Source organism: Schistocerca gregaria, chromosome 10 (genome assembly GCF_023897955.1).
Source record: "Schistocerca gregaria isolate iqSchGreg1 chromosome 10, iqSchGreg1.2, whole genome shotgun sequence".
Lineage (NCBI taxonomy): Eukaryota > Metazoa > Arthropoda > Insecta > Orthoptera > Acrididae > Schistocerca > Schistocerca gregaria.
This window is the reverse complement of record NC_064929.1, coordinates 60,731,052-60,752,891: the sequence shown is the minus strand read 5'-3', so window position 1 is coordinate 60,752,891 and position 21,840 is coordinate 60,731,052.

Below are 21,840 nucleotides of genomic sequence, written 5' to 3'. Positions count from 1 at the left end.
AAACTACTACAGGTCTTCCAGGTTACTCAAAGCGTACACTGTTTCAGACATTACTCCCATGGAGGAAAGTGCCCATGGTGACTGTTGTATTCAATCTCGATGTAATTTCTGTGTTTCATCAACACTCTGATAGTCCACAGATTACAGAATGCCACCAGATGTGCATTGGAATCTACTACTGGTCTTCCAGGGAACGATCAAACGTAGACTGTTTCAGACATTAATCCCATGGAGTAAAGTGAGGATGGTGATTGTTGTATTCAATCCCGATGCAATTTCTGTGTTTCGTCAACGCTCTGATAGTCCACAGATTACAGAATGCCTCCAGATGTGCATCGGAAACAGCCTTCAGGTCTTCCAGGGAACTATCAAAGCAAATACTGTTTGAGAATTTACTCCCATGGAGGAAAGAGCGCATGGTGTCTGTTGTATTCAATCCCGATGCAATTTCTGTGTTTTATCATCACTCTGATAGTCCACAGATTACAGAATGCCTCCAGATGTGCATCGGAAACTACTTCAGGTCTTCCAGGGAACGATCAAAGCGTAGACTCTTTGAGACATTACTCCCATTTAGGTAAGTGCGCATGGTGACTGTTTTATTCAATCCCGATGCAATTTCTGTGTTTCATCTACAGTCTGATAGTCCACAGATTACAGAATGCCTCCAGGTGTGCATCCGAAACTACTACTGGACTTCCAGGGAACGAACAAAGCGTAGACTGTTTTAAACATTACTCCCATGGAGGAAAGTGCGCATGGTGACTATTGTACTCAATCCCGATGCGATTTTAGTGCTTCATCAACACTCTGATAGTCCACAGATTACAGAATGCCTCCAGATGTGCATCGGAAACTACTTTTGGTATTCCAGGGAACGATCAAAGCGTAGACTGTATGAGACACTACTCCCATGGAGGAAAGTGCGCATGGTGACTGTTGTATTCAATCCCGATGCAATTTCTGTATTTCACCAACAGCCTGATAGTCCACAGATTACAGAATGCCTAAAGATGTGCATCGGAAACTACTACAGGTCTTCCAGTTTACTCAAAGCGTACACTGTTTGAGACATTACTCCCATGGAGGAAAGGGTTCATGGTGACTGTTTTATTCAATCCCGATGCAATTTCTGTGTTTCATCAACACACTGATACTCCACGGATTACAGAATGCCTCCAGATGTGCATCGGAAACTACTTCAGGTCTTCCAGGGAACGATCAAAGCGTAGACCCTTTGAGACATTACTCCCATTTAGGTAAGTGCGCATGGTGACTGTTTTATTCTATCCCGATGCAATTTCTGTGTTTCATCAACAGTCTGATAGTCCACAGATTACAGAATGCCTCCAGGTGTGCATCCGAAACTACTACTGGACTTCCAGGGAACGAACAAAGCGTAGACTGTTTTAAACATTACTCCCATGGAGGAAAGTGCTCATGGTGACGGTTGTATTCAATCCCGATGCAATTTCTGTGTTTCATCAACTCTCTGATAGTCCACAGATTACAGAATGCCTCCAGATGTGCATCGGAAACTATTACTGATCTTCCAGGGAACGATCAAAGCGTACACTGTTTGAGACATTACTCCCATGGAGGAAAGTGACTGTTGTATTCAATTCCGATGCAATATCTGTGTTTCATCAACAGTCTGATAGTCCACAGATTACAGAATGCCTCCATATGTGCATCTAAAACTACTACTGGTCTTCCAGGGATCGATCAAAGCGTAAACTCTTTGAGACATTACTCCCATGGAGGAAAGTGCGCATGGTGACGGTTGTATTCAATCCCAATGCAATTTCTGTGTTTCATCAACACTCTGATACTCCACAGATTACGGAATGTATCCAGATGTGCATCGGAAACTACTACTGGTCTTCCTAGGAACGATCAAAGCGTAGACTGTTTGAGACATTACTCCCATGGAAAAAAGTGCGCATGGTGACTGTTGTATTCAATTCCTATGCAATTTCTGTATTTCATCAACACTCTGATAGTCCACAGATTACAGAATGCCTCCAGATGTGCATCGGAAACTACTTCAGGTCTTCCAGGGAACGATCAAAGCATAGACTGTTTGAGACATTACTCCAATGGAGGAAAGAGCGCATGGTGTCTGTTGCATTCAATCCCGATGCAATTTCTGTGTTTTATCAACACTCTAATAGTCCACAGATTAAAGAATGCCTCCAGATGTGCATCGGAAACTACTTCAGGGCTTCCAGGGAACGATCAAATCGTAGAATGTTTGATACATTACTCCCATTTAGGAAAGGGCGCATGGTGACTATTTTATTAAATGCCGAAGCAATTTCTGTGTTTCATCAGCACTCTGATAGTCCACAGAATACAGAATGCCTTCAGATGTGCATCGGAAACTACTACTGGTCTTCCATGGAACGATCAAAGCGTATACTGTTTGAGACATTACTCCCATGGAGGAGAGTGCACATGGTGACTGTTGTATTCAATTCCGATGCAATTTCTGTATTTCATCAACAGTTTGATAGTCCACAGATTACAGAATACCTCCAGGTATGCATCGGAAACTACTACTGGACTTCCAGGGAACGATCAAAGCGTAGACTGTTTTAAACATTACTCCCATGGAGGAAAGTGCGCTTGGTGACTATTGTACTCAATCCCGATGTAATTTTAGTGCTTCATCAACACTCTGATAGTCCACAGATTACAGAATGCCTCCAGATGTGCATCGGAATCAACTACTTTTCTTCCAGGGAACGATCAAAGTGTAGACTGTTGGAGACATTACTCCCATGGAGGAAAGTGCGCATGGTTACTGTTGCATTGAATCCCGATGCAATTTCTGTATTTCATCAACAGCCTGATAGTCCACAGATTACAGAATGCCTCCAGATGTGCATCGGAAACTACTACAGGTCTTCCAGGTTACTCAAAGCGTACACTGTTTCAGACATTACTCCCATGGAGGAAAGTGCCCATGGTGACTGTTGTATTCAATCTCGATGTAATTTCTGTGTTTCATCAACACTCTGATAGTCCACAGATTACAGAATGCCACCAGATGTGCATTGGAATCTACTACTGGTCTTCCAGGGAACGATCAAACGTAGACTGTTTCAGACATTAATCCCATGGAGGAAAGTGAGGATGGTGACTGTTGTATTCAATCCTGATGCAATTTCTGTGTTTCGTCAACGCTCTGATAGTGCACAGATTACAGAATGCCTCCAGATGTGCATCGGAAACAACTTCAGGTCTTCCAGGGAACTATCAAAGCAAATACTGTTTGAGAATTTACTCCCATGGAGGAAAGAGCGCATGGTGTCTGTTGTATTCAATCCCGATGCAATTTCTGTATTTCACCAACAGCCTGATAGTCCACAGATTACAGAATGCCTAAAGATGTGCATCGGAAACTACTACAGGTCTTCCAGGCTACTCAAAGCGTACACTGTTTGAGACATTACTCCCATGGAGGAAAGGGTTCATGGTGACTGTTTTATTCAATCCCGATGCAATTTCTGTGTTTCATCAACACACTGATACTCCACGGATTACAGAATGCCTCCAGATGTGCATCGGAAACTACTTCAGGTCTTCCAGGGAACGATCAAAGCGTAGACTCTTTGAGACATTACTCCCATTTAGGTAAGTGCGCATGGTGACTGTTTTATTCAATCCCGATGCAATTTCTGTGTTTCATCAACAGTCTGATAGTCCACAGATTACAGAATGCCTCCAGGTGTGCATCCGAAACTACTACTGGACTTCCAGGGAACGAACAAAGCGTAGACTGTTTTAAACATTACTTCCATGGTGGAAAGTGCTCATGGTGGCTATTGTACTCAATCCCGATGCAAATTTAGTGCTTCATCAACACTCTGATAGTCCACAGATTACAGAATGCCTCCAGGTGTGCATCGGAAACTACTACTCGTCTTCCAGGGAACGATCAAACGTAGACTGTTTCAGACATTAATCAAATGGAGGAAAGTGCGGATGGTGACTGTTGTATTCAATCCCGATGCAATTTCTGTGTTTCATCAACTCTCTGATAGTCCACAGATTACAGAATGCCTCCAGATGTGCATCGGAAACTATTACTGATCTTCCAGGGAACGATCAAAGCGTACACTGTTTGAGACATTACTCCCATGGAGGAAAGTGACTGTTGTATTCAATTCCGATGCAATTTCTGTGTTTCATCAACAGTCTGATAGTCCACAGATTACAGAATGAATCCAGGTGTGCATCGGAAACTACTACTGGACTTCCAGGGAACGATCAAAGCGTAGAGTTTTTGAGACATTACTCCCATGAAGGAAAGTGCGCAAGGTGACTGTTGTATTTAATCCCGATGCAATTTCTGTGTTTCATCAACACTCTGATACTCCACGGATTACAGAATGCCTCCAGATGTGCATCGGAAACTATTACTGGCCTTCCTAGGAACGATCAAAGCGTAGACAGTTTGAGACATTACTCCCATGGAGGAAAGTGCGAATGGTGACTGTTGTATTGAATCCCGATGCAATTTCTGTGTTTCGTCAACACTCTGATAGTCCACAGATTACAGAATGCCTCCAGATGTGCATCGGAAACAACTTCAGGTCTTCCGGGGAACTATCAAAGCGTAGGCTGTTTGAGAATTTACTCCCTTGGAGGAAAGAGCGCATGCTGTCTGTTTTATTCAATCCCGTTGCAATTTCTGTGTTTTATCAGCACTCTGATAGTCCAGAGATTACAGAATGCCTTCAGATGTGCATCGGAAACAACTACTGGTCTTCCAGGGAACGATCAAAGCGTAGACTGTTTGAAAATTACTCCCGTGTAGGAAATTGCGCATGGTGACTGTTGTATTCAATCCAGGTGCAATTTCTGTGTTTCATCAACACTCTGATAGTCCACAGATTACAGAATGCCTCCAGAAGTGCATCGGAAACTACTTCTGGTCTACCAGTTAACGATCAAAGCGTAGACTGTTTGACACACTACTCACATGGAGGAAAGAGCGCATGGTGACTATTGTATTCAATCCCGATGCAATTTCTGTGTTTCACCAACACTCTGACAGTCCACAGATTACAGAATGCCTCCATATGTGCATCGGTAATTACTACTGATCTTCCAGGGAAGTATCAAAGCGTAAACTGTTTGAGACATTACTCCCATGGAGGAAATTGCGGATGGTGACGTATTTAATCCCGATGCAATTTCTGCGTTTCATCAACACTTTGAATGTCGACGGATTACAGAATGATTCCAGATGTGCATCGGAAACTGCTACTGGTCCTCCAGAGAACGATCAAAGCGTAGACTGTTTGAGACATTACTCCCATGGAGGAAAGTGCGCATGGTGACTGTTGTATTCAATCCCGATGCAATTTCTGTGTTTCATCAACACCCTGATAGTCCAGAGATTACAGAATGCCTCCAGATGTGCATCGGAAACTACTACAGGCCTTCCAGGGAACTCAAAGCGTACACTGTTTGAGACATTACTCCCATGGAGGAAAGTGCGCATGGTGACTGTTGTATGCAATTCCGATGCAATTTCTGTGTTCCATCAACAGTCTGATAGTCCACAGATTACAGAATGCCTCCAGATGAGCATCGGAAACTACTTCTGGTATTCCAGGGAACGATCAAAGCGTAGACTGTATGAGACACTACTCCCATGGAGGAAAGTGCGCATGGTGACTGTTGTATTCAATCCCGATGCAATTTCTGTGTTTCATCAACACCCTGATAGTCCACAGATTACAGAATGCCTCCAGATGTGCATCGGAAACTACTACAGGTCTTCCAGGGAACTCAAAGCGTACACTGTTTGAGACATTACTCCCATGGAGGAAAGTGCGCATGGTGACTGTTGTATTCAATTCCGATGCAATTTCTGTGTTTCATCAACAGTCTCATAGTCCACAGATTACAGAATGCCTCCAGGTGTGCATCGGAAACTACTACTGGACTTCCAGGGAACGATCAAAGCGTAGAGTGTTTGAGACATTACTCCCATGGAGGAAAGTGCGCATGGTGACTGTTGTATTGAATCCCGATGCAATTTCTGTGTTTCATCTACACTCTGATACTCCACAGATTACAGAATGCCTCCAGATGTGCATCGGAAACTACTACTGGTCTTCCTAGGAACGATCGAAGCGTAGACTGTTTGAGACATTACTCCCATGGAGGAAAGTGCGCATGGTGACTGTTGTATTGAATCCCGATGCAATTTCTGTGTTTCGTCAACACTCTGATAGTCCACAGATTACAGAATACCTCCAGATGTGCATGGGAAACAACTTCAGGTCTTCCAGGGAACTATCAAAGCGTAGACAGTTTGAGAATTTACTCCCATGGAGGAAAGAGCGCATTGTGTATGTTGTATTCAATCCCGATGCAATTTCTGTGTTTTATTAACACTCTGATAGTCCACAGAATACAGAATGCCTCCAGATGTGCATCGGAAACTACTTCAGGTCTTCCAGGGAACGATCAAAGCGTAGACTGTTTGAGACAGTACTCCCATTTAGGAAAGTGTTCATGGTGACTGTTTTATTCAATCCCGATGCAATTTCTGTGTTTCATCAGCACTCTGATAGTCCACAGATTACAGAATTCCTCCAGATGTGCATCGGAAACTACTACTGGTCTTCCAGGGAATGATCAAAGCGTAGACTGTTAGAGACATTACTCCCATGGAGGAAAGTGCGCATGGTGTCTGTTGTATTCAATCCCGATGCAATTTCTGTGTTTCATCAACACTCTGATAGTCCACAGATTGCAGAATGCCTCCAGATGTGCATCGGAAACTACTACTGGTCTTCCAGGGAACGATCAAAGCGTAGAATTTTTGAGAAACTACTCCCATGGAGGAAAGGGCGCATGGTGACTGTTGTATTCAATCCCGATGCAATTTCTGTGTTTCATCAACACTCTGATAGTCCACAGGTTACAGGATGACTCCAGATGTGCATCGGAAACTACTACTGGTCTTCCAGGGAATGATCAAAGCGTAGAATTTTTGAGACACTACTCCCATGGAGGAAAGTGCGCATGGTGACTGTTGTATTCAATCCCGATGCCATTTCTGTGTTTCATCAACACTCTGATAGTCCACAGATTACAGAATGCCTCAAGATGTGCATCCGAAACTACTACTGGATATCAAGGGAACGATCAAAACGTAGACCGTTTAGACATTATTCCCATTTGGGAAAGTGCGCATTGTGACTGTTTTATTCAATCCCGATGCAATTTCTGTGTTTCATCAGCAGTCTGATAGTCCACAGATAACAGAATGACTTCAGATGTGCACCGGAAACTACTACCGGTCTTCCAGGGAACGATCAAAGCTTAGACTGTTAAGGACATTACTCCCATGGAGGAAAGTGCGCATGGTGACTGTTGTATTCAATCCCGATGCAATTTCTGTGTTTCATCAACACTCTGATAGTCCACAGATTACAGAATGCCTCCTGATGTGCATCGGAAAGTAACACTGGTCTTCCAGGGAACGATCAAAGCGTAGTCTGTTTGAGACATTACTAACATGGAGGAAAGTGCGGATGGTGACGTGTTCAATCCCGATGCAATTTCTGTGTTTCATCAACAATTTGAAGGTCCACGGATTACAGAATGCCTCCAGATGTGCATCGGAAACTGCTACTGGTCCTCCAGGGAACGAGCAAAGCGTAGACTGTTTGAGACATTGCTCGCAATGAGGAAAGTGCGCATGGTGACTGTTGTATTCAATCCCGATGCAATTTCTGTGTTTCATCAACACTCTGATAGTCCACAGATTACAGAATGCCTCCAGATGTGCATCCGAAACTACTACTGGTTTTCAAGGGAACGATCAAAGCGTAGACCGTTTAGACATTACTCCCATTTAGGAAAGTGCGCATGGTGACTGTTTTATTCAATCCCGATGCAATTTCTGTGTTTCACCAGCACTCTGATAGTCCACAGATTACAGAATGCCTTCAGATGTGCATCGGAAACTACTACTGGTCTTCCAGGAAACGATCAAAGCGTAGACTGTTTGAGACATTACCCCCATGGAGGAAAGTGCGCATGGTGACTGTTGTATTTAATTCCGATGCAATTTCTGTATTTCATTAACAGTCTGATAGTCCACAGATTACAGAATTCCTCCAGGTGTGCATCGAAAATCACTACTGGACTTCCAGGGATCGATTACAACGTAGACTGTTTGAGTCATTACTCCCATGGAGGAAAGTGCGCATGGTGGCTATTGTACTCAATCCCGATGCAATTTTTGTGCTTCATCAACACTGATAGTCCACAGATTACAGAATGCCTCCAGATGTGCATCGGAAACTACTACAGGTCTTCCAGGGAAAGATCAAAGCGTAGAGTGTTTGAGACATTACTCCCATGGAGGAATGTGCGCATGGTGACTGTTGTATTGAATCCCGATGCAATTTCTGTGTTTCGTCAACACTCTGAAAGTCCACAGATTACAGAATGCCTCCAGATGTGTATCGGAAACTACTACTGGTCTTCCTAGGAACGATCAAAGCGTAGACTGTATGAGACACTACTCCCATGGAGGAAAGTGCGCATGGTGACTGTTGTATTCAATCCCGATGCAATTTCTGTGTTTCATCAACACTCTGATTGTCCACAGATTAAAGAATACCTCCAGATGTGCATCGGAAACTACTTCAGGGCTTCCAGGACGCTCAAATCGTAGAATGTTTGATACATTACTCCCATTTAGGAAAGGGCGCATGGTGACTATTTTATTAAATGCCGAAGCAATTTCTGTGTTTCATCAGCACTCTGATAGTCCACAGAATACAGAATGCCTTCAGATGTGCATCGGAAACTACTACTGGTCTTCCATGGAACGATCAAAGCGTATACTGTTTGAGACATTACTCCCATGGAGGAGAGTGCACATGGTGACTGTTGTATTCAATTTCGATGCAATTTCTGTATTTCATCAACAGTTTGATAGTCCACAGATTACAGAATACCTCCAGGTATGCATCGGAAACTACTACTGGACTTCCAGGGAACGATCAAAGCGTAGACTGTTTTAAACATTACTCCCATGGAGGAAAGTGCGCTTGGTGACTATTGTACTCAATCCCGATGTAATTTTAGTGCTTCATCAACACTCTGATAGTCCACAGATTACAGAATGCATCCAGATGTGCATCGGAATCAACTACTTTTCTTCCAGGGAACGATCAAAGTGTAGACTGTTGGAGACATTACTCCCATGGAGGAAAGTGCGCATGGTTACTGTTGCATTGAATCCCGATGCAATTTCTGTATTTCATCAACAGCCTGATAGTCCACAGATTACAGAATGCCTCCAGATGTGCATCGGAAACTACTACAGGTCTTCCAGGTTACTCAAAGCGTACACTGTTTGAGACATTACTCCCATGGAGGAAAGTGCCCATGGTGACTGTTGTATTCAATCTCGATGTAATTTCTGTGTTTCATCAACACTCTGATAGTCCACAGATTACAGAATGCCACCAGATGTGCATTGGAATCTACTACTGGTCTTCCAGGGAACGATCAAACGTAGACTGTTTCAGACATTAATCCCATGGAGGAAAGTGAGGATGGTGACTGTTGTATTCAATCCTGATGCAATTTCTGTGTTTCGTCAACGCTCTGATAGTGCACAGATTACAGAATTCCTCCAGATGTGCATCGGAAACAACTTCAGGTCTTCCAGGGAACTATCAAAGCAAATACTGTTTGAGAATTTACTCCCATGGAGGAAAGAGCGCATGGTGTCTGTTGTATTCAATCCCGATGCAATTTCTGTATTTCACCAACAGCCTGATAGTCCACAGATTACAGAATGCCTAAAGATGTGCATCGGAAACTACTACAGGTCTTCCAGGCTACTCAAAGCGTACACTGTTTGAGACATTACTCCCATGGAGGAAAGGGTTCATGGTGACTGTTTTATTCAATCCCGATGCAATTTCTGTGTTTCATCAACACACTGATACTCCACGGATTACAGAATGCCTCCAGATGTGCATCGGAAACTACTTCAGGTCTTCCAGGGAACGATCAAAGCGTAGACTCTTTGAGACATTACTCCCATTTAGGTAAGTGCGCATGGTGACTGTTTTATTCAATCCCGATGCAATTTCTGTGTTTCATCAACATTCTGATAGTCCACAGATTACAGAATGCCTCCAGGTGTGCATCCGAAACTACTACTGGACTTCCAGGGAACGAACAAAGCGTAGACTGTTTTAAACATTACTTCCATGGAGGAAAGTGCTCATGGTGGCTATTGTACTCAATCCCGATGCAAATTTAGTGCTTCATCAACACTCTGATAGTCCACAGATTACAGAATGCCTCCAGGTGTGCATCGGAAACTACTACTCGTCTTCCAGGGAACGATCAAACGTAGACTGTTTCAGACATTAATCAAATGGAGGAAAGTGCGGATGGTGACTGTTGTATTCAATCCCGATGCAATTTCTGTGTTTCATCAACTCTCTGATAGTCCACAGATTACAGAATGCCTCCAGATGTGCATCGGAAACTATTACTGATCTTCCAGGGAACGATCAAAGCGTACACTGTTTGAGACATTACTCCCATGGAGGAAAGTGCGCATGGTGAATGTTGTATTCAATTCCGATGCAATTTCTGTGTTTCATCAACAGTCTGATAGTCCACAGATTACAGAATGAATCCAGGTGTGCATCGGAAACTACTACTGGACTTCCAGGGAACGATCAAAGCGTAGAGTTTTTGAGACATTACTCCCATGAAGGAAAGTGCGCAAGGTGACTGTTGTATTTAATCCCGATGCAATTTCTGTGTTTCATCAACACTCTGATACTCCACGGATTACAGAATGCCTCCAGATGTGCATCGGAAACTATTACTGGCCTTCCTAGGAACGATCAAAGCGTAGACAGTTTGAGACATTACTCCCATGGAGGAAAGTGCGAATGGTGACTGTTGTATTGAATCCCGATGCAATTTCTGTGTTTCGTCAACACTCTGATAGTCCACAGATTACAGAATGCCTCCAGATGTGCATCGGAAACAACTTCAGGTCTTCCGGGGAACTATCAAAGCGTAGGCTGTTTGAGAATTTACTCCCTTGGAGGAAAGAGCGCATGCTGTCTGTTTTATTCAATCCCGTTGCAATTTCTGTGTTTTATCAGCACTCTGATAGTCCAGAGATTACAGAATGCCTTCACATGTGCATCGGAAACAACTACTGGTCTTCCAGGGAACGATCAAAGCGTAGACTGTTTGAGAATTACTCCCGTGTAGGAAATTGCGCATGGTGACTGTTGTATTCAATCCAGGTGCAATTTCTGTGTTTCATCAACACTCTGATAGTCCACAGATTACAGAATGCCTCCAGAAGTGCATCGGAAACTACTTCTGGTCTACCAGTTAACGATCAAAGCGTAGACTGTTTGACACACTACTCACATGGAGGAAAGAGCGCATGGTGACTATTGTATTCAATCCCGATGCAATTTCTGTGTTTCACCAACACTCTGACAGTCCACAGATTACAGAATGCCTCCATATGTGCATCGGTAATTACTACTGATCTTCCAGGGAAGTATCAAAGCGTAAACTGTTTGAGACATTACTCCCATGGAGGAAATTGCGGATGGTGACGTATTTAATCCCGATGCAATTTCTGCGTTTCATCAACACTTTGAATGTCGACGGATTACAGAATGATTCCAGATGTGCATCGGAAACTGCTACTGGTCCTCCAGAGAACGATCAAAGCGTAGACTGTTTGAGACATTACTCCCATGGAGGAAAGTGCGCATGGTGACTGTTGTATTCAATCCCGATGCAATTTCTGTGTTTCATCAACACCCTGATAGTCCAGAGATTACAGAATGCCTCCAGATGTGCATCGGAAACTACTACAGGCCTTCCAGGGAACTCAGAGCGTACACTGTTTGAGACATTACTCCCATGGAGGAAAGTGCGCATGGTGACTGTTGTATGCAATTCCGATGCAATTTCTGTGTTTCATCAACAGTCTGATAGTCCACAGATTACAGAATGCCTCCAGATGAGCATCGGAAACTACTTCTGGTATTCCAGGGAACGATCAAAGCGTAGACTGTATGAGACACTACTCCCATGGAGGGAAGTGCGCATGGTGACTGTTGTATTCAATCCCGATGCAATTTCTGTGTTTCATCAACACCCTGATAGTGCACAGATTACAGAATGCCTCCAGATGTGCATCGGAAACTACTACAGGTCTTCCAGGGAACTCAAAGCGTACACTGTTTGAGACAATACTCCCATGGAGGAAAGTGGGCATGGTGACTGTTGTATGCAATTCCGATGCAATTTCTGGGTTTCATCAACAGTCTGATAGTCCAAAGATTACAGAATGCCTCCAGATGTGCATCGGAAACTACTTCTGGTATTCCGGGGAACGATCAAAGCGTAGACTGTATGAGACACTACTCCCATGGAGGAAAGTGCGCATGGTGACTGTTGTATTCAATCCCGATTCAATTTCTGTGTTTCATCAACACTCTGATAGTCCACAGATTACAGAATGCCTCCAGATGTGCATCGGAAACTACTACAGGTCTTCCAGGGAACTCAAAGCGTACACTGTTTGAGACATTACTCCCATGGAGGAAAGTGCGCATGGTGACTGTTGTATTCAATTCCGATGCAATTTCTGTGTTTCATCAACAGTCTCATAGTCCACAGATTACAGAATGCCTCCAGGTGTGCATCGGAAACTACTACTGGACTTCCAGGGAACGATCAAAGCGTAGAGTGTTTGAGACATTACTCCCATGGAGGAAAGTGCGCATGGTGACTGTTGTATTGAATCCCGATGCAATTTCTGTGTTTCATCTACACTCTGATACTCCTCAGATTACAGAATGCCTCCAGATGTGCATCGGAAACTACTACTGGTCTTCCTAGGAACGATCGAAGCGTAGACTGTTTGAGACATTACTCCCATGGAGGAAAGTGCGCATGGTGACTGTTGTATTGAATCCCGATGCAATTTCTGTGTTTCGTCAACACTCTGATAGTCCACAGATTACAGAATACCTCCAGATGTGCATGGGAAACAACTTCAGGTCTTCCAGGGAACTATCAAAGCGTAGACAGTTTGAGAATTTACTCCCATGGAGGAAAGAGCGCATTGTGTATGTTGTATTCAATCCCGATGCAATTTCTGTGTTTTATTAACACTCTGATAGTCCACAGAATACAGAATGCCTCCAGATGTGCATCGGAAACTACTTCAGGTCTTCCAGGGAACGATCAAAGCGTAGACTGTTTGAGACAGTACTCCCATTTAGGAAAGTGTTCATGGTGACTGTTTTATTCAATCCCGATGCAATTTCTGTGTTTCATCAGCACTCTGATAGTCCACAGATTACAGAATTCCTCCAGATGTGCATCGGAAACTACTACTGGTCTTCCAGGGAATGATCAAAGCGTAGACTGTTAGAAACATTACTCCCATGGAGGAAAGTGCGCATGGTGTCTGTTGTATTCAATCCCGATGCAATTTCTGTGTTTCATCAACACTCTGATAGTCCACAGGTTACAGGATGACTCCAGATGTGCATCGGAAACTACTACTGGTCTTCCAGGGAATGATCAAAGCGTAGAATTTTTGAGACACTACTCCCATGGAGGAAAGTGCGCATGGTGACTGTTGTATTCAATCCCGATGCCATTTCTGTGTTTCATCAACACTCTGATAATCCACAGATTACAGAATGCCTCAAGATGTGCATCCGAAACTACTACTGGATATCAAGGGAACGATCAAAACGTAGACCGTTTAGACATTATTCCCATTTGGGAAAGTGCGCATTGTGACTGTTTTATTCAATCCCGATGCAATTTCTGTGTTTCATCAGCACTCTGATAGTCCACAGATTACAGAATGCCTTCAGATGTGCACCGGAAACTACTACCGGTCTTCCAGGGAACGATCAAAGCTTAGACTGTTAAGGACATTACTCCCATGGAGGAAAGTGCGCATGGTGACTGTTGTATTCAATCCCGATGCAATTTCTGTGTTTCATCAACACTCTGATAGTCCACAGATTACAGAATGCCTCCTGATGTGCATCGGAAAGTAACACTGGTCTTCCAGGGAACGATCAAAGCGTAGTCTGTTTGAGACATTACTAACATGGAGGAAAGTGCGGATGGTGACGTGTACAATCCCGATGCAATTTCTGTGTTTCATCAACAATTTGAAGGTCCACGGATTACAGAATGCCTCCAGATGTGCATCGGAAACTGCTACTGGTCCTCCAGGGAACGAGCAAAGCGTAGACTGTTTGAGACATTGCTCGCAATGAGGAAAGTGCGCATGGTGCCTGTTGTATTCAATCCCGATGCAATTTCTGTGTTTCATCAACACTCTGATAGTCCACAGATTACAGAATGCCTCCAGATGTGCATCCGAAACTACTACTGGTTTTCAAGGGAACGATCAAAGCGTAGACCGTTTAGACATTACTCCCATTTAGGAAAGTGCGCATGGTGACTGTTTTATTCAATCCCGATGCAATTTCTGTGTTTCACCAGCACTCTGATAGTCCACAGATTACAGAATGCCTTCAGATGTGCATCGGAAACTACTACTGGTCTTCCAGGAAACGATCAAAGCGTAGACTGTTTGAGACATTACCCCCATGGAGGAAAGTGCGCATGGTGACTGTTGTATTTAATTCCGATGCAATTTCTGTATTTCATTAACAGTCTGATAGTCCACAGATTACAGAATTCCTCCAGGTGTGCATCGAAAACCACTACTGGACTTCCAGGGATCGATTACAACGTAGACTGTTTGAGTCATTACTCCCATGGAGGAAAGTGCGCATGGTGGCTATTGTACTCAATCCCGATGCAATTTTTGTGCTTCATCAACACTGATAGTCCACAGATTACAGAATGCCTCCAGATGTGCATCGGAAACTACTACAGGTCTTCCAGGGAAAGATCAAAGCGTAGAGTGTTTGAGACATTACTCCCATGGAGGAAAGTGCGCATGGTGACTGTTGTATTGAATCCCGATGCAATTTCTGTGTTTCGTCAACACTCTGAAAGTCCACAGATTACAGAATGCCTCCAGATGTGTATCGGAAACTACTACTGGTCTTCCTAGGAACGATCAAAGCGTAGACTGTATGAGACACTACTCCCATGGAGGAAAGTGCGCATGGTGACTGTTGTATTCAATCCCGATGCAATTTCTGTGTTTCATCAACACTCTGATTGTCCACAGATTACAGAATGCCTCCAGATGTGCATCGGAAACTACTACAGGTCTTCCAGGGAAAGATCAAAGCGTAGAGTGTTTGAGACATTACTCCCATGGAGGAAAGTGCGCATGGTGACTGTTGTATTCAATCCCGATGCAATTTCTGTGTTTCATCTACACTCTGATTCTCCACAGATTACAGAATGCCTCCAGATGTGCATCGGAAACTACTACTGGTCTTCCTAGGAACGATCAAAGCGTAGACTGTACGAGACACTACTCCCATGGAGGAAAGTGCGCATGGTGACTGTTGTATTCAATCCCGATGCAATTTCTGTGTTTCATCAACACTCTGATAGTCCACAGATTACACAATGCCTCCAGATGTGCATCGGAAACTACTACAGGTCTTCCAGGGAAAGATCAAAGCGTAGAGTGTTTGAGACATTACTCCCATGTTGGAAAGTGCGCATGGTGACTGTTGTATTCAATCCCGATGCAATTTCTGTGTTTCATCTACACTCTGAAACTCCACAGATTACAGAATGCCTCCAGATGTGCATCGGAAACTACTACTGGTCTTCCTAGGAACGATCAAAGCGTAGACTGTTTGAGACATAACTCCCATGGAGGAAAGTGCCCATGGTGACTGTTGTATTGAATCCCGATGCAATTTCTGTGTTTCGTCAACACTCTGATAGTCCACAGATTACAGAATGCCTCCAGATGTGCGTGGGAAACAACTTCAGGTCTTCCAGGGAACTATCAAAGCGTAGACTGTTTGTGAATTTACTCCCATGTAGGAAAGAGCGCATTGTGTGTGTTGTATTCAATCCCGATGCAATTTCTGTGTTTTATTAACACTCTGATAGTCCACAGAATACAGAATGCCTTCAGCTGTGCACCGGAAACTACTTCTGGTCTTCCAGGGAACGATCAAAGCGTAGACTGTTTGAAACATTACTCCCATGGCGGAAAGTGCGCATGGCGACTGTTGTATTCAATTCCGATGCAATTTCTGTATTTCATCAACAGTCTGATAGTCCACAGATTACAGTATGAGGCCAGGTGTGCATCGAAAACTACTACTGGACTTCCAGGGATCGATTAAAACGTAGACTGTTTGAGACATTACTCCCATGGAAGGAAGTGCGCATGGTGGCTATTGTACTCATTCCCGATGCAATTTTATTGCTTCATCAACACTCTGATAGTCCACAGATTACAGAATGCCTCCAGATGTGCTTCGGAAACTACTACTGGTCTTCCAGGGAACGATCAAAGCGTAGACTGTATGAGACAATACTCCCATGGAGGAAAGTGCACATGGTGACAGTTGTATTCAATCCCGATGCCATTTCTGTGTTTCATCAACACTCTGATAGTCCACAGATTACAGAATGCCTCCAGATGTGCATGGGAAACTACTTCAGGCATTTCAGGGAACGATCAAAGCGTAGACTGTTTGAGACATAACTCCCATGGAGGAAAGTGCCCATGGTGACTGTTGTATTGAATCCCGATGCAATTTCTGTGTTTCGTCAACACTCTGATAGTCCACAGATTACAGAATGCCTACTGATGTGCATCGGAAAGTAACACTGGTCTTCCAGGGAACGATCAAAGCGTAGACTGTTTGAGACATTTCTAACATGGAGGAAAGTGCGGATAGTGACGTATTCAATCCCGATGCAATTTCTGTGTTTCATCAACACTTTGAAGGTCCACGGATTACAGAATGCCTCCAGATGTGCATCGGAAACTGCTACTGGTCCTCCAGGGAATGATCAGAGCGTAGACTGTTTGAGACATTACTCCCATGGAGGAAAGTGCGCATGGTGACTGTTGTGTTCAATCCCGATGCAATTTCTGTGTTTCAACAACACTCTGATAGTCCACAGATTACAGAATGCCTCCAGCTGTGAATCAGAAACTACTTCTGGTCTTCCAGGGAACGATCAAAGCCTTGGCTGTTTGAGCAACACCCCCATGGAGAAAAGTGCGCATGGAGACTGTTGTATTCATTCCCGATGGAATTTCTGTGTTTCATCAACACTCTGATAGTCCACAGATTACAGAATGCCTCCAGATGTGCATCGGAAACTACTACTGGTCTTCCAGGGAACGATCAAAGCTTAGACCGTTTGACACATTACTCCCATGGAGGAAAGTGCGCATGGTGACTGTTGTATTCAATTCCGATGCAATTTCTGTGTTTCATCAACAGTCTGATAGTCCCCAGATTACAGAATGCCTCCAGGTGTGCATCGGAAACTACTACTGGACTTCCAGGGAACGATCAAAGCGAACACTGTTTGAGACATTACTCCCATGGAGGAAAGTGCGCATGGTGACTGTTGTACTCAATCCCGATGAAATTTTAGTGTTTCATAAACACTCTGATAGTCCACAGATTGCAGAATGCCTCCAGATGTGCATCGGAAACTACTACTGGTCTACCAGGGAACGATCAAAGCGTAGACTGTTAGGGACATTACTCCCATGGAGGAAAGTGCGCATGGTGACTGTTGTATTCAATCCCGATGCAATTTCTTAGTTTCATCAACACTCTGATAGTCCACAGATTACAGAATGCCTCCTGATGTGCATCGGAAAGTAACACTGGTCTTCCAGGGAACGATCAAAGCGTAGTCTGTTTGAGACATTACTAACATGGAGGAAAGTGCGGATGGTGACGTATTCAATCCCGATGCAATTTCTGTGTTTCATTAACACTCTGATAGTCCACAGATGACAGAATGCCTCCAGATGTGCATCGGAAACTGCTACTGGTCCTCCAGGGAACGAGCAAAACGTAGACGGTTTGAGACATTGGTCCCATGGAGGAAAGTGCGCATGGTGACTGTTGTATTCAATCCCGATGCAATTTCTGTGTTTCATCAACACTGTGACAGTCCACAGATTACAGAATGCCTCCAGATGTGCATCCGAAACTACTACTGGTTTTCAAGGGAACGATCAAAGCGTAGACCGTTTAGACATCACTCCCATTTAGGAAAGTGCGCATGGTGACTGTTTTATTCAGTCCCGATGCAATTTCTGTGTTTCATCAGCACTCTGATACTCCACAGATTACAGAATGCCTCCAGATGTGCATCGGAAACTACTACAGGTCTTCCAGGGAAAGATCAAAGCGTAGAGTGTTTGAGACATTACTCCCATGGAGGAAAGTGCGCATGGTGACTGTTGTATTGAATCCCGATGCAATTTCTGTGTTTCGTCAACATTCTGATAGTCCACAGATTACAGAATGCCTCCAGAGGTGCATCGGAAACTACTACTGGTCTTCCTAGGAACGATCAAAGCGTAGACTGTATGAGACACTACTCCCATGGAGGAAAGTGCGCATGGTGACTGTTGTATTCAATCCCGATGCAATTTCTGTGTTTCATCAACACTCTGATAGTCCACAGATTACAGAATGCCTCCAGATGTGCATCGGAAACTACTACAGGTCTTCCAGGGAAAGATCAAAGCGTAGAGTGTTTGAAACATTACTCCCATGGAGGAAAGTGCGCATGGTGACTGTTGTATTCAATCCCGATGCAATTTCTGTGTTTCATCTACACTCTGATTCTCCACAGATTACAGAATGCCTCCAGATGTGCATCGGAAACTACTACTGGTCTTCCTAGGAACGATCAAAGCGTAGACTGTACGAGACACTACTCCCATGGAGGAAAGTGCGCATGGTGACTGTTGTATTCAATCCCGATGCAATTTCTGTGTTTCATCTACACTCTGATTCTCCACAGATTACAGAATGCCTCCAGATGTGCATCGGAAACTACTACTGGTCTTCCTAGGAACGATCAAAAACGTAGACTGTACGAGACACTACTCCCATGGAGGAAAGTGCGCATGGTGACTGTTGTAGTCAATCCCGATGCAATTTCTGTGTTTCATCTACACTCTGATACTCCACAGATTACAGAATGCCTCCAGATGTGCATCGGAAAATACTACTGGTCTCCCTAGGAACGATCAAAGCGTAGACTGTTTGAGGCATTACTCCCATGGAAGGAAGTGCGCATGGTGGCTATTGTACTCATTCCCGATGCAATTTTATTGCTTCATCAACACTCTGATAGTCCACAGATTACAGAATGCCTCCAGATGTGCATCGGAAACTACTACAGGTCTTCCAGGGAAAGATCAAAGCGTAGACTGTTTGAGACATTACTAACATGGAGGAAAGTGCGGATAGTGACGTATTCAATCCCGATGCAATTTCTGTGTTTCATCAACACTTTGAAGGTCCACGGATTACAGAATGCCTCCAGATGTGCATCGGAAACTGCTACTGGTCCTCCAGGGAATGATCAGAGCGTAGACTGTTTGAGACATTACTCCCATGGAGGAAAGTGCGCATGGTGACTGTTGTATTCAATCCCGATGCAATTTCTGTGTTTCAACAACACTCTGATAGTCCACAGATTACAGAATGCCTCCAGCTGTGAATCAGAAACTACTTCTGGTCTTCCAGGGAACGATCAAAGCCTTGGCTGTTTGAGACAACACCCCCATGGAGTAAAGTGCGCATGGTGACTGTTGTATTCAATCCCGATGGAATTTCTGTGTTTCATCAACACTCTGATAGTCCACAGATTACAGAATGCCTCCAAATGTGCATCGGAAACTACTACTGGTCTTCCAGGGAACGATCAAAGCGTAGACCGTTTGAGACATTACTCCCATGGAGGAAAGTGCGCATGGTGACTGTTGTATTCAATTCCGATGCAATTTCTGTGTTTCATCAACAGTCTGATAGTCCCCAGATTACAGAATGCCTCCAGGTGTGCATCGGAAACTACTACTGGACTTCCAGGGAACGATCAAAGCGTACACTGTTTGAGACATTACTCCCATGGAGGAAAGTGCGTATGGTGACTGTTTTATTCAATCCCGATGCAATTTCTGTGTTTCATCAGCACTCTGATAGTCCACAGATTACAGAATGCCTCCAGATATGCATCGGAAACTACTACTGGTCTTACAGGGAACGATCAAAGCGTAGACTGTTAGAAACAATACTCCCATGGAGGAAAGTGCACATGTTGACTGTTGTATTCAATCTCGATGCAATTTCTGTGTTTCATCAACACTCTGATAGTCCACAGATTACAGATTGCATCCAGATGTGCATCGGAAACTACTACTGGTCTTCCAGGGAACGATCAAATCGTGGACTGTTTGAGACATTACTCCCATGGAGGAAAGTGCGCATGGTGACTGTTGTGTTCAATCCCGATGCAATTTCTGTGTTTCATCAACACTCTGATAGTCCACAGATTACAGAATGCCTCCAGATGTGCATCGGAAACTACTACTGGTCTTCCAGGGAACGATCAAAGCGTAGACAGTTTGAGACATTACTCCCATGGAGGAAAGTGCGCATGGTGACTGTTGTATTCAATTCCGATGCAATTTTTGTGTTTCATCAACAGTCTGATAGTCCACAGATTACAGAATACCTCCAGGTGTGCATCGGAAACTACTACTGGACTTCCAGGGAACGATCAAAGCGTACACTGTTTGAGACATTACTCCCATGGAGGAAAGTGCGCATGGTGACTGTTGTAATCAATCCCTATGCAATTTTAGTGTTTCATAAACACCCTGATAGTCCACAGAATACAGAATGCCTCCAGATGTGCATCGGAAACTACTATTGATCTACCAGGGAACGATCAAAGCGTAGACTGTTAGGGACATTACTCCCATGGAGGAAAGTGCGCATGGTAGGTGTTGTATTCAATCCCGATGCAATTTCTTTGTTTCATCAACACTCTGATAGTCCACAGATTACAGAATGCCTCCTGATGTGCATCGGAAAGTAACACTGGTCTTCCAGGGAACGATCAAAGCGTAGACTGTTTGAGACATTAGTAACATGGAGGAAAGTGCGGATAGTGACGTATTCAATCCCGATGCAATTTCTGTGTTTCATCAACACTTTGAAGGTCCACGGATTACAGAATGCCTCCAGATGTGCATCGGAAACTGCTACTGGTCCTCCAGGGAACGATCAAAGCGTAGAGTGTTTGAGACATTACTCCCATGGAGGAAAGTGCGCATGGTGACTGTTGTATTGAATCCCGATGCAATTTCTGTGTTTCATCAACAGTCTGATAGTCCACAGATTACAGAAATCCTCCAGGTGTGCATCGGAAACTACTACTGGACTTCAAGGGAACGATCAAAGCGTACACTGTTTGAGACATTACTCCCATGGAGGAAAGGGCGCATGGTGACTGTTGTACTCAATCCCGAGGCAATTTCTGTGTTTCATCAACACTCTGATAGTCCACAGACTACAGAATGCCTCCTGATGTGCATCGGAAAGTAAAACTGTTCTTCCAGGGAACGATCAAAGCGAAGACTGTTTGCGACATTACTAACATGGAGGAAAGTGCGGATAGTGACGTATTCAATCCCGATGCAATTTCTGTGTTTCCTTAACACTTTGAAGGTCCACGGATTACAGAATGCCTCCAGATATGCATCGGAAACTGCTAAAGGTCCTCCAGGGAACGATCAAAGCGTAGACTGTT